This window comes from Peromyscus californicus, unplaced genomic scaffold (assembly GCF_007827085.1).
Source record: "Peromyscus californicus insignis strain IS unplaced genomic scaffold, ASM782708v3 Scaffold_5__1_contigs__length_169319896, whole genome shotgun sequence".
Lineage (NCBI taxonomy): Eukaryota > Metazoa > Chordata > Mammalia > Rodentia > Cricetidae > Peromyscus > Peromyscus californicus.
In genome coordinates this window covers 126,166,103-126,193,214 of record NW_026294573.1, presented here as the reverse complement: position 1 = coordinate 126,193,214, position 27,112 = coordinate 126,166,103, and the positions used below count along the sequence as shown (strand labels likewise).

The following is a 27,112-nucleotide window of genomic DNA, read 5'->3' as shown; positions in this document are numbered from 1 at the left end:
TTCGGGGGCTTTATTTCTTCTGATAGTTTCATGTTGTGTTATCTCTTGCTACTTCTCAGGGCCATGCATTTTCTTTTCTCTTCCATTGAATGATTTCAATGCAGGAGCATGGCCTATTTCTGAGACCAGTTTATAACAAAGCAAGGGAAGCACCTGTGCGACCCTTGCCTGCAGTCCTGACATCTATGCTGCAGTGAGTGCCCGAGCTCCCCCAGGTACATCAGACAGAAGGAAAACACACAGAATAACAAAATGGGATTTATGTAAGCCTGGAAAGGAAGAAATGACATGTCATTTCTTGTTTTATCAAAAAGCCTATATTTCTGAGAGAATTTGGGTATTGAAAACATCAGTCCTGTTTATAACAGACAATGTTCTTGGCTGAAATTAATTCAAGCAGAGTTATTCAAGGGACAGTGTATTATATACAAGCCATTTAACTTGAGCTTTAAAACGATTTTCCATGTCTGAGAATTATCAAGAAGGTACCAGTTTAGATCAACATATTTCATAAACTAGAACAAAGCCTATGGTTTCAAGGGCTTTTTTCCCCTAATGTAAGCATGTGTGAGACTCTTAAAGACACAGTATCAGATCTAATTGCACTATTAAGTTTTGTGTTACCTTCACAAATTGAGGAGAAAGGGAGTATTTATTTTGCTTCCAAAGTGAGCCTCACGGCTATAAAAAACATCAAAGAGTATAATTCATATATCCGTTCTTCCATAAAGGCTGAAGCAACGTTGGGAAAGTTAAACCCACCTCAACTGCCATGTTTTTATGTAGAGAAAAACTGAGAACCAGGTGTAGTCAACTTCACATCCACATTGCTATTGTCCTAGAGTGTCAGAAGAAAGGAAGGAGGACTGGTTTGTTGTTGTTGTTGTTGTTTGTTTGTTTATTTTTCTTGCTATCCTAGCAGAGCAGAGCGTCTCGTAAATCTTTATGTCTTGGCAGCTCAGCAGCACTTGAGCGGAAAGCACAGGGGCAAATAGCCAAACGAATGGAAACACATGAATTATGAACCAATGGCTGAGGGGTCACCAACTGGATCAGGCCCTCTGAATGGGTGAGACAGTTGATTGGCTTGATTTGTTTGGGAGGCATCCAAGCAGTGGGACCAGGTCCTGTGCTCATTGCATGAGTTGGCTGTTTGAAACCTGGGGCCTATGCAGGATCGCTTGGCTCAGCCTGGGAGGAGGGGACTGGACCTACCTGGACTGAGTCTACCAGGTTGATCTCAGTCCTTGGGGGAGGCTTTGCCCTGGAGGAGGTGGGACTGGGGGGTGGGCTGGGGGGAAGGTGAGGGGGGCGGGAGGGGGGAGAACAAGGGAATCTGTGGCTGATATGTAGAACTGAATTGTATTGCAAAATAAAAAAAAAGAAGATTTCAAAAACAAACAAACAAAAAAAAGAGAAGAGACAGGCAAAGGGCAGCATCGAAGATGCCTTGTCCTCCCTGTACCTAAAGCTGAGCTTGGAAGCCATTGCCAGGGAATCTCCATAAAGCCTCAGCGGCTGTTCTTTATAGTATAGGATGACATGCTGAGCAGGAGGGTGAGGGGCATTTTCTGATGCAGAGAAACATTCACTCTGCGGTCGTTAGGAGAGGAAATTTGGTCCAAGGAGCCCAAGGAGAAATTGATAAGCCACATTTCTAAAACATGTCTGCTTTTCTGCTAGTGCCCTAGCTATATTAAACACAACGACTGCACTGAACACAGACATGAGCATGAAGGACACGGTACCTCTCCCACTCTGTACTCAGAAAGGTGCATTTTTGTGAGGCTGCCTCAAAGATTTCACTGTGAGTAATTAAATCCCCTTAGGCATCTTTGCTATTGATCTATTTCATCTACGATGATTCTTCTGATGAGCAAGACAATTTTTACCAAGTTCCCTTAGTCAAACCAACATTCTCCAGGTAAGACCTGCATTAAAATAGGTATATAAGAGCTATCACATATTACATCTTTCTGCAATAACCCTACTTTTTAAATGACAATTGTGTTTGTTTGGTCCTCCTGTGTTGTTGAAAGGGCAGGGGCAAATTTGACAGCATGCAGGTCTGGATGGAGGATGGAGTGGAGGACCATTCATCAAAGTCTCACAATGAACATGCTCATGAGAATTACTGTTTGCCAAACCTGAAATCATATGCCTTCTTTCTCATTTTTCTGCACCATGAAAAAGTTACATTTCCTTGTGGGTTTATTTGTTCTCAACCCACACTCCAGAAGTTTTGTGTCCTTTCATGAGGTAATGTGGCTATTCTTTGTCTCTCATTGCAAGCATCTGAGTCACTCTCAGGCCAAAGGAAAGGCCAGGGAGCCCCCCAGATGCTCGTGATGATATATGAGATGGGGATGTGGCATCAGCTGGGAAAACAGCAGCTAGCGCTGGAATAATCAAAAGTGACCACATCTAATAATAGTCCGTGTGACAGTGAGGAGGGGACCCCAGGAAGCAGGTGGTCTATATGACAGAGGATCGATACTGCCGTCGCAGGAATAAAATAGATTTCAAATGGAAAATAAACTCTCGGAGAACAGGAACAGGAAGACAAGAAAAGGTGGGGGAAGACAGCTAAACCTGCAGGAACCATCAGGACAAAAGGAGTGTGGGGGTGTGGGCGGGGCCCACAGCTGATTGCTGACGAAAACTGGCTGCAGAAGTGTGAGCGGAAAGACTGTCAGTATGAACTGGCTCCCACCCCATGGAAGGGGTCAAGGCAGGCATCCAGAAACTTGAACTCCCCAGAATAGCCAGGATCTTCTACATTCAAATTTACCATGCTTGCCAGAGAAAGAGAAAAAAATCTGTCAGGTGTAAGAAGCATTGACAGCTTCAAAAATTTGATTTTGTTTAGTGAGGTTTAATTTTTAGTAGAAAAATAAGGACAACCCATATTTCATTTCTTTGAAAGTAGATTTCAGTGGAAAGGGATACTGATAGAGGTAAACCTAATTTGCATTATTTGGTTCAAAACAAATGCTGCTTTGATGCCACTGTGTGTATTTGCAGTGCTTCCTTGCTCCCGTGGGAGCATGTGTATATTAACAATTCCATTCCCCTTTTTCATTATTTCATCACATATTTTAAACACACACACACACAGAGAGAGAGAGAGAGAGAGAGAGAGAGAGAGAGAGAGAGAGAGAGAGAGAGAGAGAGAGAGAGAGAGGATGAGAGAGAGAAAGATTTAGCTGGTACATCCGTAGCAGCAACCCCCAATATGAGAACTTTCGGGAGATAACCAATGTGAAACACAAATAAAACTAAATCCACTGAAAATGTTAATAAAATCTCATTACACTAAAAGAAGGAAGCATTGGAATTGCATGACTATCTGTTCTTGTCACAGATTGTGTGAATCTGTGCTCTCAGAATGTCACACAATTCTGTAGTCAGGCCTAGGGAACACTGAAAATCTCATGGAGACTATGGACTATTGTACGGTGGACAGCACCATTGTGATTTCACTCTGTTGTTTTGTATAGGTGAAACTTACAACGCACAGTGGTCTCTTTGCTAGGGAGGAGAAGGGCATCTCATTTCCCAGTGGCTGGCTAGCACGTAGGGAAGATTTTTCTCCCCACCCCTGAAAACGGAAGGCAAGGAAAGGCTGTAATCTTCCCAAAGAAACAGCTTTAGAAACCTCTAGCTATTCCTGCAATGCGGCAGATGTGCTTGCCGCTGCCAAGCTCAAGCGCACTCTGGAAAATGCTGACAGGAGGGCTTGGACTCTGCAATAAACCGAAGCAGTGTTTACATCAAGCTGTTTGGGTCCGTCAGATGTCCTCCTTGGAGTGCCCTTCAAACACGTCTCTGCATCCCTGAATCTCAAAATTGCTCGAGATGCTCATACTCTTTTCACCTGCCTGCTTTTCTTTGCCTGGATCATGAGCAAGCACTGTGAGGGCAGATCTCTCACAGTCGGCACAGAGCTGGGTACACAGTCAGTTTACAGTTCCTGGGCTGAGTGAACAACAGAACAAGCAGTGATTAAGGTTATCAAATGAAGGAGCAACCTCTTAACCTTAAGAGAAGTCTCCAAAGCTTTTAGAAGCCAAATCTCTTACTGAGCGTGGCAGGAGGCCCGGTGTCTCTAAAAGAAGACAGAAGATTGCAAAAGCAGAAAAGCCAAGTGGGCCCATATTCTCACATGTAGAACCCTTCTTAAGAAATATTCAGCCCGTGTTTCTTGACAGAGCTCTTTTGGTTATCTGCTACCAGATCGTGGTCTTCTGTTTCCCGACTAGAATTTTCTTTTTAAGCGTGACTTTCAGTTTTTGCCTGGCTGTTTGCAACCCCTCAGTCACAAAGCAAACATGATGCTCTTCCAGAACCAATGTCAGCTGAGCCTCTTGTTGGCCCTATTGTTTTAAATCTTTGCCAAGAAGAAAAAGTATAGGTAATAGCTGGATTTTTAATGCTCCCCTCCTCTCCAGCCCCAAGCATAATGCAGAGCTAACCTCTTTGCCTGCTGGATACAAAGGCCCAGGAAGAATGTGGCCCCTTTCTAGGGCTTTCTTCTTACTTCCTTAGTACCCAGTACTCTACAAAACATGGCGGGTCTGATTTGTGCCTGTGTCTTGCTCAATTGCCCAAGGTTTTCGCTGTTGTTTGCACATCTGCCACATCCCAAGAAGCCCTCCTGTTAGGAGGATCCCAAGCTACCTTATGCTGGAAGAGCCATCTCTTCATCGAGCCCTGTCACTTGACTGGGCCTTGTAAAGAGGCTGTAGTAACTCTCACTAAAATTTGACTGATACCAGGAAGGTTGTTTCATCCTTCCGCAGAATGCACCATATGTTCTTCTGTAAGCACGAGTGACTGAAGCCTTGAATTTATTCTTCAGCTGAAAGATAGTTAAAATGAGTTGTCAAACACTTTGGGTTCCATATCAGATTCAAGGCTCTTTTTTTTTTTAATATGCCCTCTGGATAATTAGAATGTTCTTAAATATATACAAAAAAGGTTTATCTACTTTCTTATAAAATAGTCTTCTAATTCAACTTTCAGAGCCACTCAAAAATAACTAATCCAGAGATGCCTTCCATTGTTAAACAGTGCATCTTGCCCTCAGCACATTTAAATACATCTTTCCATCTGGGACAGATAGACAATGGTGGTTCTTTCCTCACATGAACACAGATATAAATATGTATCTTTGTATCCATACATGCACACGTGCATGCACACAAACACATTTAAATTCTTTAACAATCACTGCCACACATTATATTATGTGAAAAAGAGAGAACAAAGTTCTTTATAATTTAATACTGAGTTATATGGCTTGCTAATAAAAAATCCGAATTTCACTACTCAAATTCCAGTCTGTATGTTTTCATACTCAATGGGCTTTTGGTGACCCATATACCATATTCTTAACTCTATAAGTTCAATCTCAAATCAACCTGTGATGACTTCACCTTGAGACTATCTATATAAAAGTGTCAAATATATTTAATAAGAGACTTCTTAGTTGTTTTGTTTTTTCTTTTGAAGTTATTACAGCTATAAAAACAGTTTTTCTGTATGCTTTTATGGTCTTTTTTTTTTAACTTATTGAAGGTAAAATTACATATCCATCTTTCCCTTTCTTCCCTACAATCCCCCACCATGCATTCTCTTGTTTTCTGTGGATCACTCACTCAGCCAAAGAAGGAAGCATCTCCCAACTGACTCCAAAGTGCCCTTGGTGTTCACTGCCACCAACTTTCTGCCACCCCATGGAATTCAGCAAACCCCAATGTGATTCCTGAAAACAAAATAAGTATTCTAAAGAGAAATCCTTGAAAATCTCTATTAGGCATTCTAATGACCAGAGAACCGCAAAAGACTTACCAAGAACAAGAGCTGGAAATGAAAACCCTTGGCTTTAAAAAGCAAGCTTTCCAAGTGAGTAACACAATGAATTCCAGGTAAATCTGTGTTTGGGAGAGGAGGACACAGTTGACATTCCAATCTCAAATCACACAAAGACATTCTGACACCTTCCTCACCTGGAGAGCCTTGGGAGCCTATAAAGTTCATTTCCCTTCACTTTAAAACAACATTTATTGTCCTCATCTAGTCCTTTAAATGAAAAAAACAAAAATAGCAATTACAAAAGAGAACACACCAAGCCATCCCCTAAACAGTATTGGTTATGGACAACAGCACTCTATTAACTTTTCCTTTTTTTCACACACACAAAAAAGTCATCGTGGGATGATTTCTATTCTCAGAATGACAAAAGAATTCACAGGAAAAACTAGACAACCTCCCTGCTGGTGATGCCTTCAAAGAGAAGTATGACAATTGAAGAAAGAATTTTTAAGAAAAGAAAGAAAGAAAATTCAGGGTAAGAAAACAAAAGAGACTAAAATGATTTATAAATCATAGAACTGGACTTTTGAAATAATCATTTAGCAACTTTGATCTCTAGACTCCTGCCTTTGTGTGTATTTTCATTTACTATCATTTCATTTACTTAAGTCTTTCCTTAAGACGTAAAATGAATTTTCTTGCATTGACCTACTACTGCATTAGATATTAGCTCTCTCTCGAGCCAGGATGCCATGAGCCCTGCATGACCAGTCAGATGTCTTGGAGCCTCACTCTAATTTGGTTCAAGGTCAAAGGGAAACTAGCTTTCGTGGTAAGTCCTTGTCATTCCTATGTAATTAGTGTCAACTAATTTGTCAGAAGTACAGGATGCTGCCCTAAAAACTGGAAGAAGGAACAGTCACAACCCACAACATTATTCTTTACAAAATAGAATACATTTCACAGAAATCTTCCATAATTTACCCAATGTCTAAAATCAATTTCTTTCACCTATTTGATACTGATTTACTTCATTTGTTTACATGTTATATGCTATGTGAGCCAGATTAAACCAGTTCAGTGTGTCGCTGTGGTACTAGTTTATGTAATGTACCATGAGTGTAATGGAGGTAAGTTTATGGGTGAAATAGCCTTTAACTTTCAGGGAAGTGCTTGGCTACAAGTAATAGGGTATGCAACTACAATGTCGTAAAAAAATGAGTTCGAATTATCTTCACGACAACAACTTACGGCTGTTTCTGGTGTGTGTTTAGCAGCTTGACATCTCTGCTTACTATTTTGTAATATCAAAACAACTGCATGCTCCACCTACCACATCTGCATTCAAAGCAGGAAAAGAGGAGAAAATGGTCACGCATGTCTAGTCTTCTTTACCAGAATAGGAAAAGCTTTCCAGAAGCGGACTTGACAGACCACTGACATCCTGCATGGCCACTCCTTGTGCAGCAGAGAGTGAAAAGTGTATGCAAGAGAGGGCACAGTGAAGACACTACCGAACAGCTACTCCATTAAAGGAAAGGGTCTTCTTGTAGATAAGAGACAGAGAACATCCAGAGGCATCTTGAAGAGTCCAGAGTCAAGAGACAAAGAGACAGACTGGACATGGCCGGGGCTATCTGTGAGAGAACAGGAGGTATAAAGATCATGAGGGCTTATAATAAGAAGGCTGAATAGCTGGGGCAAGGGGTGGGGGCTGGAGAGCTGGAGCAGGCCTGGGAGTTTAGGAGAGAGAGAGAGGTGAAAAGGGCCAGTATGGTAGATGGGGTCTTTGAAATGTATACTAGATACTTAGGAATAGAGACTGTCAGAACCTGGAGGGCATCATGGGCTTCGATTCTTCGAGAGTTAAGGGAAATGACTCCTTTTGGTGAACAGGAACATGCTTCACAAACATTTATCTAACTTTCAGAAATCCTTTTATAGTTCAACTTGAGTTCATTTCTGGATATATGCCCTTCCTAGGACCTAATATAAATGAAAGAACCTAATGGTCATAATTGACCTAGCCAGTGAAGACAGATATGAGATCCAGTGTGACATGCGTGCTCACACTATTCTCAACAAATGTGTGGCTCTGTTATGAAGGGAGAGGGAGAATGGATCTTGGAAGCAACGTTTTATCTGTTTTACAGTCATAAACATGAATCAGGGATTCTCTTACTTATTGCCCAAATCTGTAACCTACTGTGTGCACTTCACTTTTCACACTCAAAGTCCTTGCCAGACAGCAATCCAGCACACATCCCTGTGGCGTGGAAAGAAGAATGCTGTCCTGTGGCTTCTCCAAGGTCCTAATCACAACCAGCAATGGCTGAACTTACCTGAAATATATACTTCTTTCCCTCATCATTTTAAAGGAGCCTCATGACAGCCTATCTATGCCTTCAGACCCTGCCTTCCTCACATTTGGTACAAAAGGCAATAAGGAGAGGATAGTTCCATTAACCATTAAAGGCTGTTAATTGAGCTTACAGAAGTTAATAGGAAGTTTACAAACTATTTCACAAAACAGACCTGGGCTTGTTTCCAATATCCTTCTTCCTTAATGCCTGGTCATCTGATCTTTGGTGAGTGACTGGCCCCTATTTCCCACTTCACAGAGCAGGAAAGTATAAGTAGTAGGTGGGAATTGTAGGACTTACCTGAGGGTACTTTCTCCCCATTTTGAGAACCGTATCCTGTGTGTCAACTCAGAGCCAAAGAAAACTACTGCTCCCCTTGGGATTTCACTGTTGGCTTTAGACTTGTGTTTGAGTATCTAGAAATGTGTTTCATTAAATAAATTATAAAAACTCACTTATTCTACTGATATTAATAATTGATTTTAAACTCTTGCAAGTTTAAATCCACAGTCCTGGGGAGTACAAAAAAACCTTACAATTCTTAGGATTTAGAGTGTTTTGATAAGGAAGCTTATCAAAACAGATATCTAAGTTTCTGGAGATAAGAGAGGGCAATGAAGTCCTAAGAGAGGAAAGCTGAGAGAGCCTTTATATCTGTAGTATCTTTCCAGGCTTGCCTAATATCCCCCTGCTCTGATACTGTCAATTCACCCATCTTTTCTAACCTTTCTTTCTCTGAGTTGATTTTTGTGTGTAATTTAATTCATTCCAACTTGAATTATTTCATAACTATTATCTGTTTAAGTTTTCAAAATGGGGTAATGATGCAATGAAAGAAAAAAGGAAGGAAGAGAGGGAGGGAGGAAGGGAGGGAGGATGGAAGAAAAAAGAAAACCAACAGTGGATTTCTGTGGAGAATAAGTGAGATAATAATAAAGGTGCAAGTACCTGGGACAGATTCATTTTCAGACCACTGGCTCTGTCTCTCTCCCACTCTCTTCCTCTCTCTCTTCCTCTCTCTCTTCCTCTCTCTCTCTCTCTCTCTCTCTCTCTCTCTCTCTCTCTCTCTCTCCCCCCCCCCCCCGTGCGTGTGTGTGTGTGTGTGTGTGTGTGTGTGTGTGTGTGTGTGTGTGTGCTGATTACTTACTCATCAGAACATTCCAGAGTAATTTTCATCATTCTGTGAATAGTTTGAGGGTTTCTATAAATTTCCAACGTTCTTCATTTTATTCATGTTAGGCTTTCAGGAATCTTCCCTAGGGATAGATGGTTCCGACAGATGCTTTGCCTGCTCTGAATAAACATTTCTCAACCATTACATGTATTTTTAACATCCTTTCTCATCTATCTGTAAAACTTGGTCTGCAGCAAAGACCGCTAATGCTAAATCAGGGGGGAGAGACTTGATGTGACTTTTTTTCTGAAAACAGCCCAAACCACTTCTCTGCATGGAAGTGTTGATGAAGACTTACTCAGTAGGGCTGCTTCTCAAGAGACAGAAACTTACACCCTGGATGCGGTGTTCCTCTTACAATGGTAGATGCAGCCTTAATAGCAATTGAAAACTGTCTTGGAGAGATTGTTGTAAAATTGGAGGTACATTCAGTATGAATCTCATTTGTGTTGAACTAGACAGAGTGTTAGAACATGCCCCGTACAATAAACAGACTAAAAACTCATACAATCTGGTTGAGCTCCTTTGGGTATCTGCTTTCTTAGACCCCCAAAATGTTTTAGTAGTAAACTTTTAATTGTCCTATGTACCAATTAAGAGTTCTTGGAAAAAAAAATCAATAATACAGGATTCAAGCCTATAAAGAAAATGAAACTGTGTTAAAATAAGGATGTCAGACTTTCCATACAAATGGACACATCAGTTGCATCTCTGAGGAAGAAAAAAGAAAACTCTGTCTTTTTACCTTTGCCATTTTTTATGCAGTAAGAGAAAAACCAGTGTTAGCAAGCCCAAATTGCTTTCACTTTGCCAACAGGATAAATAGAATGAAATTTCAATGAAAGTGACTGAAAAATGTACATGATTGATGCTAAATTTGCAAAAATTCCAGTGATATGGGTACAGTTTGTCATATAAATGATGTAGAAATCTTTTTGTTTTGTCAGAAAAATTATGCAAAGGAAAAAATGCCAGTTTCTCTTCCTCAGCTCTAGTCCTTGCCTAGTCTAGAATTGGTTTGCTTTTTCAAGAAAGAGACAGGATTATTTTCACTTTTAAATTCTTTATTCCACTAATCACTAAGAGTATATGGCAGACATGTTTCTGTGAGAGCCTGGATGAGGATAATGGGCCCACAGCTGCTGTTCTTCATGCCAGGAGGACCGGGACACGAAAGCCCTTTTTGTAGACTTCAAGCTGGCCCCAAAATGTTTGTTATCCTTATTAGCTAGATATTGCATTAGATATATTCCAAATGCTGTTTGTGGAAAAGAAAATGAGATTCTAACCTCTGAATCAAAGGGAAATTACATCTCCTTAGAGATGGGGATGGAAGATAAGGAAAACAAACAGACTTTTCTTCCATTTCTTGATCAGGCCCACGCTCAGTCTTTATTGGTGGCAGTAATGGCAACTGACACTTTTTTTTTCTCGTGGATCAGAGGCCACACGGACTTGTCTGGCCAAGCTTACTGTGAATGTCCAGTGCTTTGGGGGGTTGGCAGTCAAAAGTCGTGCTGCTCGTGCAGTGAGTGAGCAGTGGGATTGTTTTGAACCAGGCATTGGGCAGAGACTTTTCTTCTCCAGCGATGCCCTCCTGAGCATTTTCTTCTTCTTGTTCAGGAGACAGTGCAGTCAGCTTGAGCATTTTAGTGCCGTGTCTCTTCATCTTCTTTCACGTTAAAACATTTAAAAAACATTTCTTTATCTGGAATGATATTGACAGAAGTGAGAAAAACAGCAGCCCTGCCTCCAGACACAAACACATCGGGGCTTTCTTTAGTTTTGATCTTCCTAGTGCTTCCTGGTGATTAAATTCAGTTCATACATTCCAGATTAGAACCTGTGAGCAATGTTGCATTCTCCTGGGTTGCACATCTGGAGGCCTGTGATGTCCACCTATCCCTAAATGGCAATGCTAATCTGTGTCATCTAGTCAATTGTAGTCCCATTTCACCATTATATAGTTTCTTGTGTGAGTCACTATTATATCCATACTAAATTGTTTTGGGGCTTTGTTTTTGTTTTTAACTCTTTTGCTCTTTGGGGGACCCACCCCCCAGCTCCCAAATAAACACACATGGAGTCTTATTGTTACTTACAAATGCCTGACCTTAGCTTGGCTTATTTTTGGCCAACTATTCTTAATTTAAAATATCCCATCTACCTTTTGCCTCTGGGCTTTTATCCTTCTCTATTTCTGTATACCTTTCCTTACTTCTTACTCCATGGCTTGTTGTGTAGCTGGGTGGCTGGCCCCTGGAGTCCTCCTCTTTCTTCTCTTGCTCCTTTATTTTCTCTTCCCAGATTTCCCCTCCTATTTATTCTCTGCCTGCCAGCCCCACCTATACTTTCTCCTGCCTAGCTACTGGCTGTTCAGCTCTTTATTAGACCACCAGATGTTTTAGACAGGCAAAGTATCACAGCTTTACAGAGTTAAACAAGTGCAACATGAAAGAATGCAGCACATCTTTGCATCATTAAACAAATGTTCCACAGCACAAACAAATGTAACACACCTTAAAATAATATTCTACAAGACTAAACTGCATATAACTATGTAATATTTTATATATAATTATAACACATACAAGTATATTTTAATACATTGAGTAATTATATAGAACTACCACATCTATATAACTATTGTATTAGTACTAGTTTTTTTTCTTATACCTATAAGCCATCTCTGGGAAGAGACTTGGATATCACACATGCATTTGTATTAGTTTTTCTCTTGTATTAGTTTTACCTGACCCTGTCTGGAGCACAATAGCTTCAAGATATTGCTTTTCCAACTGCAATATTTCCTCCATACTTACAAGCAAGGTGCTTAGAATTCTCCCATAACTGAGAGCTGTCCTCCTTTATCATTAATTATTTATAATTATTTTGGTCATGGATAGATGAAATCTTTTTTTAATAGTTTATGGCTATATGTAATTGTTTGGATGTGTAAATGGCCTTACATCTGGCCATGGGACCCTGTGAGTTGCTCTTCTGTTGCTGCCATAAGTCTTACAAGTTTTCTTCTTCTTCTTCTTCTTCTTCTTCTTCTTCTTCTTCTTCTTCTTCTTCTTCTTCTTCTTCTTCTTCTTCTTCTTCTTCTTCTTCTTCTTCTTCTTCTTCTTCTTTTTCTTCTCATTCTCCTCCTCCTCCTCCTCCTCCTCCTCCTCCTCCTCCTCCTCCTCCTCCTCCTCCTCCTCCTTCTTCTTCTTGTTCTTCTGCAATTTGTAGAGGACCAATATATTCCTTAGCTTATACATATCTGCCTGGTCTATAATGAACATTTCTTTGAAGAGTCCTAATTCATTTTCATAAAAATCAGTATTAGAGACCAGTGTTTGGGTGCTAACGTGATATGCCTTATTTTTAATTTTGGATTACTTTTGGAATTCTGTAGCTGTTCAAGGATACTTCAGAGTTGTCAGGAGTATTTTGTTCCACTAATTACACCATGAATTCATTCCCACTTTGGCAGGATTTCAAAGGAACAATATGAGGGTGATGGATAGGGAACCACAGAGATGAGAAAGGGACCAAGAGTTTTGTGAATCCCTATCCTAAATTTCTGAAGTGGTAATTTTCCAATCCTAAACGTTGAAGAAGTATCATTTAGAAGATTCCTATGTTAAATATATCCTGAAGAAATTTCACTATACCCTTTTGTTCTGTTTTGTGATGTGTGAGCTTTGTTCAGTGGAAACTATCATTATGAGAATATTTTTGGAGAAAGAAGGACACTGTGTCTAAAGAAGTTTCAGTAATATGTCCAACAAAACCATGTACAAAGTCACAGCACAGACCACAACAATTTACACCAATACTGCTAAGCTCTGCACTTGCCCAGTAAACTCACTGACTTGAAGCCCCCAGGTATTGTCTGGGAGTGATAGTTTGGATATTTTAAAGTATATTTAAATCATGTTTAAGGTCATCTTCTTCTACCCTTCTGTTCTCATGCATAATTAAGCACCCTGTATTATAGTCCATTGCTTATACGTTTCACTTGGCAGAAAGTTCTTAAAGGAATGGAATTTTTCTTAACAGTTTTTGGTATTTAGCAGTCATTCAACAATGACTATGTATTAAAATTCCCAGAAGACTGTTGCTACCTTTGAAAGCTTACCATATTTTAGAAGTTGCCTTTCCCTGATTTCTGTACTCACTTATTGAATTATTTTTCAATACTTTTATTAGTTTTTTGAGAGTTTCACATAATCTCTTTTGATCAAATTAACGCTCCTTCCCCAACTCTTCCTAGAAAAGCTCCCTTCTCTACCCACCTAACTTTGTTTATTTTTAAAAATTATCTATTCATTAATCTTTTTGACTAAACTGTGTTATCCAAATTGTTTTGGATGTATTGTTCTCCCCTGGAGAGTGATCAGCTTACCATGGACTACATACAGTCTTAGAGAAACTGTATCTCTATCTCTCTCTCTCTCTCTCTCTCTCTCTCTCTCTCTCTCTCTCTCTCTCTCTCTCTAGCTGAACATTACTAAGAGCTCCACAGTTTGGGGTGGGATAGTGTGTCCAACTTCCCTCTCCATACTAGGATTTGATTGAGTCTGGGCTTGCACAAATTTTGTGCATACTGTCAAAACCACTGTGAGTGCATGTGTGCATCTGTCCTGATTTGTTGGGAAGATGATATTTCCTATAGTAATCTACACTTTTGGCTCTTACACTCTTTCTGCCTCCCCTTACACAATGACTCTTTTTCCTTGCAAGGTGTGTGTGGGGGGGGGATGCAGTATATATGTTCCCTTTAGAGTTGAGAATTCTGTACTCTCTTATTTTCTGCATACTGGTCAGTTATAAGTCACTTTCTTAATCACCATCTCTTTTATGGTGGAACTATGGAAATTACCTCCTTTTATCCTTGAGTAATAAATACCCAGTAACCAAACTGTTCACAGACTATCTAGCCACTTAGAGCAAGGACATATGAGACAGATATGGTCTACCTTCTATGTCGCCTGGGACTATGTTGATCCTATACACAAGGATTAATACCTGTTCCTTGAGTCTGTCAAGTGCTACAGTTTCAGAGGCCCAGACAAGATCCCATCTCTCATGGAGGCCACATAATAGTGGAACAAGACTAATCAAAAGGTTGAGAGTGGATATGAATGAGAAATTTCAGAAGAGTCCTGCAGGTACCCGTTGAAGAAAAGAAACAAAATAGAGTGACAGTCGGTAGAGTGAGCAAAGCACTTCAAAGAGAAAAAATAATCGAACCCTACGAAAATCCAGGGGCTGCAAACCACAGAAGGAGGAAGAATAAATGCAAAGGCTGAGAGGCTGAAAGCAACTTGGAGGGATGAGCACCCCAGAGGCCAGGTGACACTGAAGCAGAAGCAAGCACAGGCATCTTAAGAAATCCAGCTGCTATAGCAAGGGGTTGTTATTAGTGGCACCAGAGAGGAAGAGGAACGCAATGAGGGAATAAATGATAAAGAAGGATCAGTGAACTGGGAATAGCAATGAATACATGAGCTCAGGTTTCAAGTGCAGGTGATTGACAACATTGCGCACATACATGAACAACCCAGTGGACATGTGATGGCATCCCATGCACAGCTTCCACTAAACAACTACTCCTTTGCCTTTTGTCATGAATGTCTCCTCAGCTTGTCCACTGATAAGGCTTTTTCTCTTCTCTTCTCTTTTTCTCTTTGTTCTCTTTCATCTCCAGGAGCCTTTAAGGATTCTTTCTTATATGGCTTATAGCTTCCCATTCAGTTTGCTTTTCTTGTTCATATTGATTTATTTAACAAACATTTACCAAATCACTTGTACGGTCAGTCACTATTCAGAGTATCTGAAGGACAACTAAAATGGAGTGGCTCCTGTATCCTAGGCCTTAAGGACCTTGTCAGCTAGAAGAAAGATAGGCTCCTGGCTGAAATACAGTCTGTCTCATGTAAGGTGAGTGGGGTCTAGAGAGAAATCTTCGCTGCTGTGGATCTTCCTTGCTTCGCCACCAGCACTCATGATATAGCAAGAGTCTCCTGGTATTTCTCCTTTTAGCTCTCTTCTCTGAAATCTGTTTCATACTCTGCTTCAAATTAATCTCCCTGAATCACTGCTCTTGTAAATTTCTGAGCCAAAGTATGCATCCCAAAACAGAAGCCAAATGTAGCATGAGGTCCTGGATAAGATCTTATAAGAAGAAAAGGATATCCATGGGAGAAAAAAAGACGGTTGAAAACCAGAGGTCTCCAGACTAGGGATGTTAAACCAGTACCCATTTCCTAGCAATGACTGTTTTGCTGCTGTGGTCACATAAGACGCTCCTGAAAGGAATACAAGTGTATGCTATATTCTTTCTGGAAGTTTCTGTAAGTATAATATTCACTTAAATATTAGTTAAATGTCATTTAATGTAAGTATAATATTCACTTAAATATTAGTTAAATGTCATTTAATATTAGTTTTTTTAAGTACCCACAATCATTTAAAATATTTATGGATGAGAAAAAATAGGATGTTTTCAGTGGCATTGTTTGTAATAATAAAATACCTAACATAATCCAATGTTAAACAGGAAAATGTACATAAAGTAAAATATTCATACAATAGATTCAATCAGTGGTAGAAACCAGAGGACTGCAACATCCTCCATCATCATAGGTGGGTCTCATAGAGGAGTACAGAGCCATGCAAGCAGATCTTTAGAGAATTTGTGATAGTTGAGTCTGAGATCTATGTCATGCATCTGTTTGTTTTGATTGTCCTTTTATAGAGACAAGGTCACTATGTAACACTGGCTGTCCTGGAACTCACTATGTAGCCAGGCTGGTCTTGAACTCACAGAAATCCACCTGCCTTTGCCTCCCAGGTGCTGGAATAAAAGGTGTGCATCACCATGCTTGGCTTGTGTCATGCATCTTCTGAAAGCAGAAAACAAATGCAGCAAGGGCTAGTCGCCTTTCTTTGCTGTGATGAAATAGCCAAAAAAAAACAAACAAACAAACAAACAAAAAAAAACCACAACTTGAGAGAGAAAGGGTTCATTTTTGGCTCCTGGCTTCAAGGTATCAATCCTTGCCCACTTGATTCTATCCTGTCTGGGTTTGTGGTCAGACAGAGGTGAGGAACAGCTGGTGGAGCTTAGCTGTTTATCTCATAGTAGCCATGAAGAAGAAAGGAGAGCTGAAAGATAAAACATACGCCACAAAATCACATTCACAGATTCCTCACCTGCTAATAACCCATCCAGCAGGGAACCCATCACTGATTAATCTAGTCAGGACTAGCATCCTCACAATCCAATTGCCATTCATCAGATGGGAACCAAGCCTTTACCACATTCCTCTTTAGAAGAGACATCCCATAGACAAAACCAAAGCAACGCACATGAGTAGTAAGGCAGGGGAAGAGTGACCACAACATCTGAGGTAGACTACACCTGATTAGGAAAGGCAGTGACAGAATGGAAGAGGAATGCTGAGATCTGGGTCAGGACTGCATTTGTCCCTTATCTTTCCTTCTTATGCAAAGACATTTTATTATCCTCCAGAATAAGTACTGTGCCTCGTGGTGCTAAGTAAATACATAACTCATGCATTATTCAAAAATTAATGCATACTTTGGTGCTGGCAGGCTATGTGACTTTAGGCAAGTTACTTTTCTTGATATTTGTTCTTTAACTGGTTGTGGTAACAAAATGATGAAGAGATGAAAGGGTAACTTTTCAAGCCAGAAACAAGCCAGGTTCATGACAATTATTTCTTTATTTTCCTGGCCTGAAAAGGAGAACAATCAACTAACATTTATTAAGGCAACACTATGCTGCAGAAGCAAGGCCAAGGAATCTGGATGTGTAATCCTGTAAATGATTCTGTTGTAAATGACCTGTGGATTACAGTTGAAGAGACAGAGCTCTAATGTAGCGTTGTCCCCCAGAATACAGAGGATGTATTTTTTTCAATGAAGGGTGTTTCTTCTATTATTATTTTTTCCATTTTTTTATGTTATTGAAAAAAGACCTTTTTAATGCAATGTATTCTGATCACAGTTTCCCCTCCCCAACTCCTCAAGGATCCTCCCCACTTCCTCATTCACCCGAATCCACATAGTGTAGGGTGTTTACTAATTAGTAATTTCCTGGTAACTATATAAAGGAATGAGATTTCTTGTGAGAGTTTCATACACATAACTCATTAGATGTCTTTCTTAGTCACCATCCTTCCCGACCGCCCTCCCCTGTGCCCTTTCTTTCTTTTGAGCTCCACAGAGGCCCCTCCCACTTTCATGGTCATACATTCCACTCCCCTCTCCCATCCACGTGGCCTTTTGTAGCTCCTTCCTCCCTCACAGCCTCCTTCTGCGTTCATGTCACACACACACACACACACACACACACACACACACACACACACACATCTAGATTTCACAAGATATTTATCTTCCTGGGCTTTCATTGGTATTCAGATATGACAAGACCAATAGATATGGAGGCTAATCGCATTGAGAAGATTCCCAAAGAAGTGGCCACAGGGATAGACCTGGGGGGAAGTCAGTAGGCCAAGGACCAAAAGAAGAACACAAACAGGAGCTTTCATTTGGGTTTCACTGGAGAGAACAGAGAAAGCAGGTTCAGCAGACCCAGGACAGGCTGCTTTCGCTAATTACAGTAGGTTCTGGGCAGAGAGACCTCTCCTGGTTAGGTGACATATGGCCCTGGGGTTTTTAGGGAGAACAATGGTAGCTGGAGTGGAAGGGCCCCAGGAAAGAGGCAGCTGGAGAAAGGGCTCTAGACCCGATGCTTTGTATGTGAAGACAGGATCGTGGTCAGCACTTTACTGTCTCTTGGAACAGACTCTTTGGTTGTCCTTGCAGAGCCAGTGAGAGTCCAATGTTCATATGGAAACTCAGAAATGTGGTTGTTAAAGCCAGTCTCAGATAGAACTTTACATTATTTTGATAGAGTTTTTCTTTTCTTCTTTATGTAAACAACAAAAAATTCCAATGAACTATTTTTGACACAATATATCTATGATATTAGCATTTTCAACTGATATAAGATTACTAATGAGGCACTTTAAATTACTTTTTAGTATTATATACTTGATATCTGGCATTTATTCTGTATTAAAAGTACATGTCAGTTTGAACCAGCCATGTGTGATAAGTGGCTATGTTTCAGGAAAAGGCAGAGCTGGAGAACTGCAGAAAAATTCACTGGGCTTGATGGAGACTTTGAGAAATTGCTGAGCATCTGTTAGAAGGTGGCAGCCATGTGGTTCATTAAAGTGATCTCTATTCTCACCCCTTGACCTACCCTAGCATATCCTCAGCACTTCCCTTGTCTTGCTTACAGCTCTCCCCTCACCTCATTACCATGTCCCCAACACCACTGTCATCTGCTCCTTCCCTGTCTCTCCCTATTAGTCATCTTTCCTGGCTTAGACAAAGGAAGAGGCTGCCATTGACATTCTCAAGTTTTTTCATCAAAAATCACTGCTCATAGGGCAGGGGCTACAGAATGACCTTGGACCAGAAAAAAAAAATGTTGAAAAGGTACTTCACAGTTTTACAGTGACAAGTAAAATTTGGAAATAGTAATATTGGACCCTTATATCATCTGCTATATGCATCAGTAATACGCACCCAACAGCAAATCTCCTTGGTGATCTGGAGATGAAAAATGAAAACAGATTCATTGACCCTGCTATTGTAATTTATGCATCAGCTAAAAGATCACAATTGTGTGTTTGTGTGTGTGTGTGTGTGTGTGTGTGTGTGTGTATCAACAGACCCAAGCAAGATGCCCCATGACAACCTATGTTTCCCATTTAATGTCGCCTTGATTCTAAGTCTGTTTGCCTGTCCTTGCTCTCTGTTTTTTCAGGTGTAAATATGGCACATAGAACAGTGAGGTGTGTATGGCTTTGTCCTGAGCAAGGAATCCTGTAAGTATACCCCAACCAAGAGAATCCACAGAGCTCAGTAGAGGCACCGTGGCCCCTGCTGTCTTCTTCCTGTGATTCTTATAAATAGTGGTTGACTAATGAACTTCACAGAAAATGTCAGCAGCAGCACTTCCAGGACAAAGAATTCAAGTTTCTATTTACATCTTACCAATGTGCCTTCAACCATAGATGGAAATCTGACAGTGGATGGGAATCAACTCCATAACCTAAGTAGCATGTTGAAAAAAGATTGCTGTTCATGTGTATTATTTTCAAACATTACTCCTTGTGAACACCTCATGTGACTTTCCCTGAACAGACAGAGTGATCTTGAAATTTAAATGGTCCTGAAAATTATATGTGGCTTATCAAAGAATTGCTTCAATGACACATGGGTATTATTAAAAAAGGAAAGCAAAAACTATGGCTGAGTTTCCAATCTCAATTGCTCTAGTAAGAGAGAGCAAGGCACTTCCAAACGTTTCTCAGAAATGCTCCCAGTCCATGATTTCTATTGAAATCACTAGCCTGTCTTCAAAGTGCTAGTTTATAATAGTGGAGTATGTCTGATAAAAGGCCACAACCCAGTACAAGATAGTCATTAGAGAAACATTATTATTATTTTGCTAATTAGTCAAAAATCATTGGATTTCCTGTGGCTTCCTCCTGCTGAGCAATCATTTGATCTTGCTTATGTTGACAAACACGCACGTCACCAATTCTGCCTCATTTATCATTTGACAGGGACAGTGTTTGCTTCTTCGTGTGTGAAGAAAAGAAAATTTAGGGTAAGCATGCAGGCAAGAGGAATCAAGCAGTCACTCAGCTCATTTTCTTGGTTAGCAATGAGTAAGTAAAATAGTGAATAAGCGAAAATCATTTACTGCCGGTTCTCTACCAGAATGACTTTTGAATGTTTTTTCAGGATAGTGCTAACATGGATTTCACAGTCCTTAAAAATAAGCCACGTTGGGAAACAAGGAAAACTGATGTACTTAATATTGAGAGAGAAGATATTTGATATTTTGAAAAAAAGAAAGGAAAATTATAGTGAGTGATTGGGAATGATTACTTTCTACTATTTAAACTGATATTAAATTGAACATATACTTTGCTAGAAAAAAACTTTTCTTTGGCTCTACTTGATAAAACTAAAGTAAAAAAAAATGCAATATTCTATGTAAAACAGACTTTCAAATTTAGGATGATGATTTGAACTTTCAATCTGGCTCCTTAAATTTGGTTGCTATCTTTTGTAATTAAAAAAAAATCAGTAACTAAAATAAAGTGTTTAACAACTATTTTGGGAAGATGGATTTTCTGCTAAGGACAACCACATAGGTCAGAACTTCTCAATACTTTACAATTTGGACACTCTCGCCCAGTCACAGGATCTACTGCTGGGTTGAGAGATTGTATGGAACCCGTCATTATGGTAAGGAGAAAGATGTCAAATTGGACTGATTTCAAGAAAAAGAACATCTGTACTTGGATATAGCTCAGCATCAGTGCTGGGGAAGTTGGTGGGGGGGTGCTTGCTTCCTATGAGGGTGGACTCAGGCGATCCAGCTGACAGTGGGAGTGAAGAGCTGGGTTAAAACCTCAAGGTTCAAATAAAGCGCCTTGATTCTACGCTCTCTCTTTGTAACTGCAGTGGATGAAGATTGACCTTTCCTTCTTGGCAACTGAAATAATATCATTATAACATTTTGAAATCCAAAATCCCAAATATTGGGAGTGAGCTTTAAAGAGATCCAAAATTCTAAAATATGTCAATACAGTGGTTTCCTGTGCACACTGAAAACAGTCCTAGATAAAGGATTGTCTACCGAGACATGAGAAATACAAGTCAAAGAAAATCCATCATGTACTCTTGATTCTGTTTCTAAGACACTACATTCAGTATTGTGGGTGCAATACAACTCCTGAAGCGTAAGGGTCCTTTATTAGTCATTTCAGTCTGGTTTTACATGAATCATTTTTTTTAATTTTTACTGAAGTTTATCCTGACATTCATTTGTGATTGTAGCTTGGTCTGAGGGAAACAGGACCAAACTGTTTTAAAACGTCCTTCCTCTTTCGCTGAAATCAATATTTTACAGCTTATCCTGTGTACTCATTAAATATGAAGGTTCTGAATTTAATGCTGTTCACATTCTTCAATAACTTGATATTTTTTAATCAAGTAGAAAAAAATTTAAAAAGAAAAACTAGCAAGAGTCACTGGGCAGTTTTCAAAAGGTACCACATTCTACTGCCTTGTATGTAGCCATTTTTAAAAAGCAAAGTAGTTTTCTCATATTCCTATTTTTGTTAAGATGCTGTTGACCTAAATAGAATGATTTATGTACAAAATAGCTGTTAGCTAACCAGAAATAAAAAGTTAAATTGTTTAAAGTGTCTTTTCTAAGCCATTTTAATAAATGAAAGAAACAATCCACAACGAAAAGATTAAGCAAAGTCCTCCTTTCTTATTCAGAGAATCATGTCTCAGAAAGTACAAAAACTGTTTTTTTGTTTTTAGGGGACGTTCAATGCCCCTGCAAATGGTTTCAATGTTGTTAGATGATGGAAATCTTCTCACAACATTATTTGTGTGTCTTTATTTCTAACAAAAACTGTGTAAGAAAAACAAAACGCTTGGGCCATTATCTCCCTAGGTGTCTCTCTGGGACACATTTTATAAACTCATGTTTTTAGAGATAAGATTAACTCCATAAGAATCAGATGCTTTCTTCAGAGAATGTGACTTTACAGAAAGAAAAAAAAAATCAGTATTTTATTTGCTATTTGCAAAAGAAAGATAATAAAACACTTGTTCTCATTTTAAATGGATGTCTGATATTAGCAAACAATATTCAAGACTTAACTGAAATGATTAAAAACTGTAGCTGTCTCATTAATATAGGACTTTAAGGTAATGGCAAACGGCTCATTGGTTCTTTGTGTGAATAATGTGACCAGACGATGGGGGGAGGGGAGACAGCTGAAAGACTATGGAATCGTATGCGTGGATTTCCATTGCCCAAGAGGAAAATACATAGATAGATTCTCCCTTCCTGTTTTTTCCCCATAACAATGATCTTGAAATGCTGAAATGCACCTCTCTGAGCTAGTATTCATCAACATTGATAGCTAAAATGTACCTAGAGGAAAAGATAAACAAGCAATGTGCTTATTAACTTGGATTATTAACAACAGACTGCCTAAATTTTTGTTGCATTTGAAATTACCAGGGTTATATTTTTATTCTGATTGTCACTGTTGCATAAGCCTCTTGGTGCAGTGAAAGAAGACACAGGTGTGCATGGACAGAGACACAAATTGTGCCTCTCTGACCCCATCTCTGTCATTAACATATGATTTCACATTTCCCCCTTCAACTCACATCATTGTTCCAAATCTGTGAAACTACTTTACAAACCATACCAGTTAGGGCTCATCACAACCATTCTCCCATTAGGAAATGTTCCGTTTTCTATATCCAAAAGTGCCGTCACATAGGAAAATAAAATGTCTACATAGACACTGAAGTGATTTTGGAAATGTAACTTCTTACCTATTACTTTTCCTAAGTTTTTAGAATGTTTTGTATCTCTCTCAAGAGGGCAATACATTAAAACCAGGAGAACAGAGGCTTGCAATCACATTACAAGAATACTGAATGTGCTATGCATTTTTTAAAAATACAGAAAAAGACGACAATAAGAAACCCTGAAGCATGTATATTTCAAGCAACTATGGCATGCTTTGTGAGTATGTCATGTGTGATCTACTTGTGGACAAATGTCCTGGGTAATTTCTCAACACTAATCCACCACTGCTTTTCAATAAAGATTGTGGAATATTCATTGGTTCCCCTTTCTGCCTTTTTAAAAAAAAATGTTCTGATTCTGATGGAATAGACAAGAATTCAACAATAAAATACACAGCATATATATGTAGTGTGTGATTAATGCACTTAAAGAGCCTGAGCTGATTACAGAATGGGGACATGGAGAAACATTGGCTCAAAAAGGATCTGAATCAATTTTAAGGGGGACAAAATTAAAATAAGGAGTCATGGTTTCATGTGTCTCTGGTACCATAGCATATCTTGAGGGTTAAATAGGTAGTCCTGAAGGCCCCTGCACTCTCTTCTTTTAGGAGGCAGTGTGCATGTATGTCCTGGGCCTCCGGTGGCTTTTCCCTTTGCCTGGTCTCTCTGCATCTCATTGCATCGCCCTGCCTCCCTGTGTCCAACATCAAAATCACACTCAGGCAAAAGAAAGAAACCCCTTTGCTTTGACAGCCACTGGGAATGATTGCGCCACAGGAAGATGTTGGCAGAAGTGTGGGAGGAGGGGTGCTACCTATAGTCCCTGGCAATTATCAGAGCAGGGCCCACCAAATTCTTCTCTGAGACCTAGACCCTAGGGGTAGCCACCCAAGGGAACAGCGGCATCCACAGGAAACCATTTTGTCTTGTGATTTCTATGCTAGGCATTTTTAGCCTCATTTTCATGAGGGATGGAAAAATAGCATCTCGCATTTATTCCCAGTGAATGTCACAAATGTGTTCTCAGACTAAAAGATATTCTTTTCAAGAAAAATGTTAAAATCTAAAAGCTGACAGTTAATACTTTTGTTCCATTTTAATTAAATGTCTAAAACCCTAAAGGCATCCGCAGTATTCATTCTGAGAGTTATTTATCTAGATAAACTGTTTATTAGTGTAGGTGAGAGATTATCATTTTATCACACTTTATAAATTACATGTGGCTACATGCCTGCATATCAGTGTCACCGCTTCCAGCAGACACTGTAGCTGTTAAAGAACAAAAGACAGCATCTTACTTTTTATACAACAACTTTCAGAAATATGCCCCAACATATTTAATTTACAATATAGGTTAGGTAAACAATCCTGGTGTGTGGAGAGGTCTAGCTGGATAATAATGTCATATCTAACATACCTAAATAGGCTTCAAATTGCATAAAGGCGTGCTTATACTTAAATTGAATGGCAAAGAATTAAATATATACTCACAGCCTGCACACATTCCTAAAGGCAGTGAGAGGGGTGGCCTTCCCTATAAGCAATGCAGCAGGTGTTTACATGTCTGCATAAGAGGCTGCAAGGGCTGGGAAGTCCTTGAATCCTTACGAGAATGAGAGTACATTCATGATTGGTCCAATTGATCACTGCAGTCGCTTGATATTACATAAAAGGTTGGTGTTGAAGCATATGGATTGGATAATAATCAGAGTTGTTCTGACATGGTCTATTTAATAATTCAAAAAGGAAAATTTGAAAATGATTCTGCACAAAGCTGCAGCACCCGGTTGACACTTTATTTATATCAATGCTCTTTGTGTGTTTTGCGAGCTGTGCAGATTGCCTGTTCAACAGAGTTATTTTTCTAAAGCATCAATATTCCAAATCACTATCAGCAAACAATCAGATGCATCACCTGTCACCGTGGAAGGGCTGAAACCTTAGCGTCTCTGTACAGGGATGTAGCAGAAATTAACTGGCAAAAAAAAAAATTCTATTTCTGTGTGTATTGACAGTGCAACAGAAGACTAGGCTAAAGACTCCATGGACATGATCAGTCACCCTGGAAAAATTACTCCTTGGTAACGTTCATTTGAGCAGACTTGCAGTACTGAATAAATCCTTTCTGTCTATTCACTTGAAAAATACAGGGACAAAAACAGATATAACTGTATTCTAATCTCACTGGTGACCATGGAATAGAACTGCTTCCATGGATGTAAGAGACAGGCATTCATGGTTCCAGACACCAAGCTCAAAATTGTTAAATTCTTAAAATATGATGTTTTTCCTGCATGTAAGTGTGTGCGCCAACTGTAACTGATACCCATGGAGGCCAGAATGGCTCGGATCTTTTGGAGATGGAGTTATATACAATTGTGAGGTGCCATGTGGGTGCTAGGAATCAAACCTTCTGGAAGAGCAGCAAATGCTCTTAACTGCTGAGTTATCTCTCCAGCCCCAACCATACCCTGCAAACGACCCTAAGAATGAAGAAAGAGAGGGCAGCAAATGTATCCACATTCTCAGAGGGAAGAACCCTACTATACTTAAGATTTGCACTAGTGTGTGCCTTAAACATCACCCCTTTGACTTCCGGTGTTTTTTACTATCTGTGGAGCTCATTTCCCAAACTATGACATGCAGCTAGCACTGAGAAATAGTGTACATTTTCATTTTGCTTTCTTTAATGAAACAGATGATTCAGATGCCTCCATGGAATTGTTCAAATATGCTTTATAAATGCTAAATGTTGTCAAGGATTTAATTCATCGAGACCAAAGTCAATCATTGCTAAAGTTCAGCAGATAAATTCCTCTACATTGTACTTGTACAGATAGCTGCATGTTGACTCCTAAAGATAATTACAACATATAACCCCTTCATATGGGTGCAAGTTTGCAACACAGAAGAGCAACACTAATAAATGAGGTTCTTCTATCATAACCTGTAAATAACACATTCTGCAACATGCCATTTTAAATGCTAGATTGGGGACTGAAGAAATAGTTCAGCAGTTAAGAGGTTTTCTGGTCTTCTGGGAGACCTAAGTTCAGTTCACCTACAGCATGCATGTAGGGTGTCTCATATCTGCCTGTAACTCCAGCTTGAAGGTATCTAATGTCCTCTTCTGGTCTGTGGGAGCAAGTACATATGTACAGTACACATACACACACACACACACACACACACACTAAAAAAAGAAAAAGGAATGTATAAAATAAAAATAATAATGTATTACTAATAATGTATTATATAGTAATAAAAATAACAATAATGGATTTTTAATCATAAAAATATGAATTTTTATGTTGCATAAAATTAGAAATGTTTGCTGCATTTTTTCAATATTCTGCATTCTATCCTGGTAGGAAGTAGTACATAGAACGAAACCATCTCTGTAGCCTTGGAATGAACTGAAGTCAAGAAGTATTGCCCTCATCTCTTAGCAGAAGCTTGAGACTGTCGAAGGTTATGTTTTCTGATAAACAAGACAATTTTAAGATCACTTTCTCCTCTGTAAATGACTCCAAGCAAGACACATTACAACCAATGTGAAGGAGACTTCTAAATTGAAAACAAAACAAGTTAGCTGATAGAAAGTGACATAGATGGGTGAAAATCATACATTCAGGAAAATTTGTCTTCTCTGACATAAAAATTCTTGGTTCCAATACCCAAATATCACATGGCCCATAGATAATATTGTCTGTACAGTCAACATTTGAGAATAGGCAGTATGAATTAGGATGCAAATTTAAAATTTTTCAACATTATCCTTCATTGAAACAATGTCTATGTATCTATAGTTTATATATTCAGCATGATAAGCTTCATAGCATCCTTCTGTGCTCATAAGAAGAGGTTAAGTCTAGGCCTCAGAATAAATACAGCCAATTTTCTTTTCAAGCACTTTCTTCCATGCTGACCAGTTCCAGCTGGTTCCATCATGTCCATGGAGAGGTGCTCTTTGATTTAATGAAGACATTCTGGGCAGTTAATGAACAAAGTAGGTTAGGTAGGTGTGACATTAACATAAATCAAGAAGGGTTAGAGCCTGAAATCATAAGTTCCACATTTTATTGATGCTCAAAACTGTTACCTCCTGATAAAAAGTATAATCAAAGAATAACATGAAGGTTTAGAGGCAAGGAAAGACCACATTATCCGTATATAGGTGACCTGTACTCTGGAATCTGGATGCTCATGTCTAGCTAACAGGAACTACTGATAAATCTTTCTTGATCCATGCTACCAACACTCTTTGGTCATTGTGAGAACACACCTAGTTTGTTAT

General features: G+C 39.3%; 2 long non-coding RNA genes across 2 annotated transcripts in view; both read right to left on the bottom strand.

Annotated features, from left to right (window-relative positions):
- Positions 1–1,373: 1,373 nt before the first annotated feature.
- Positions 1,374–9,163, bottom strand: LOC128096416 (uncharacterized). Its single transcript, XR_008213640.1, has 3 exons — positions 5,854–9,163; positions 5,661–5,767; positions 1,374–4,861 (listed from the first exon to the last, which is right to left on the bottom strand). It is a non-coding gene; the product is annotated as an uncharacterized LOC128096416 (long non-coding RNA).
- A 3,397-nt stretch (positions 9,164–12,560) lies between these two features.
- Positions 12,561–27,112, bottom strand: part of LOC128096414 (uncharacterized) — a 55,785-nt gene continuing 41,233 nt past the window's right edge. The window contains exon 4 of the long non-coding RNA XR_008213638.1: positions 12,561–27,112. This exon is cut by the window's right edge and continues 14,125 nt beyond it. This is a non-coding gene — a long non-coding RNA (uncharacterized LOC128096414).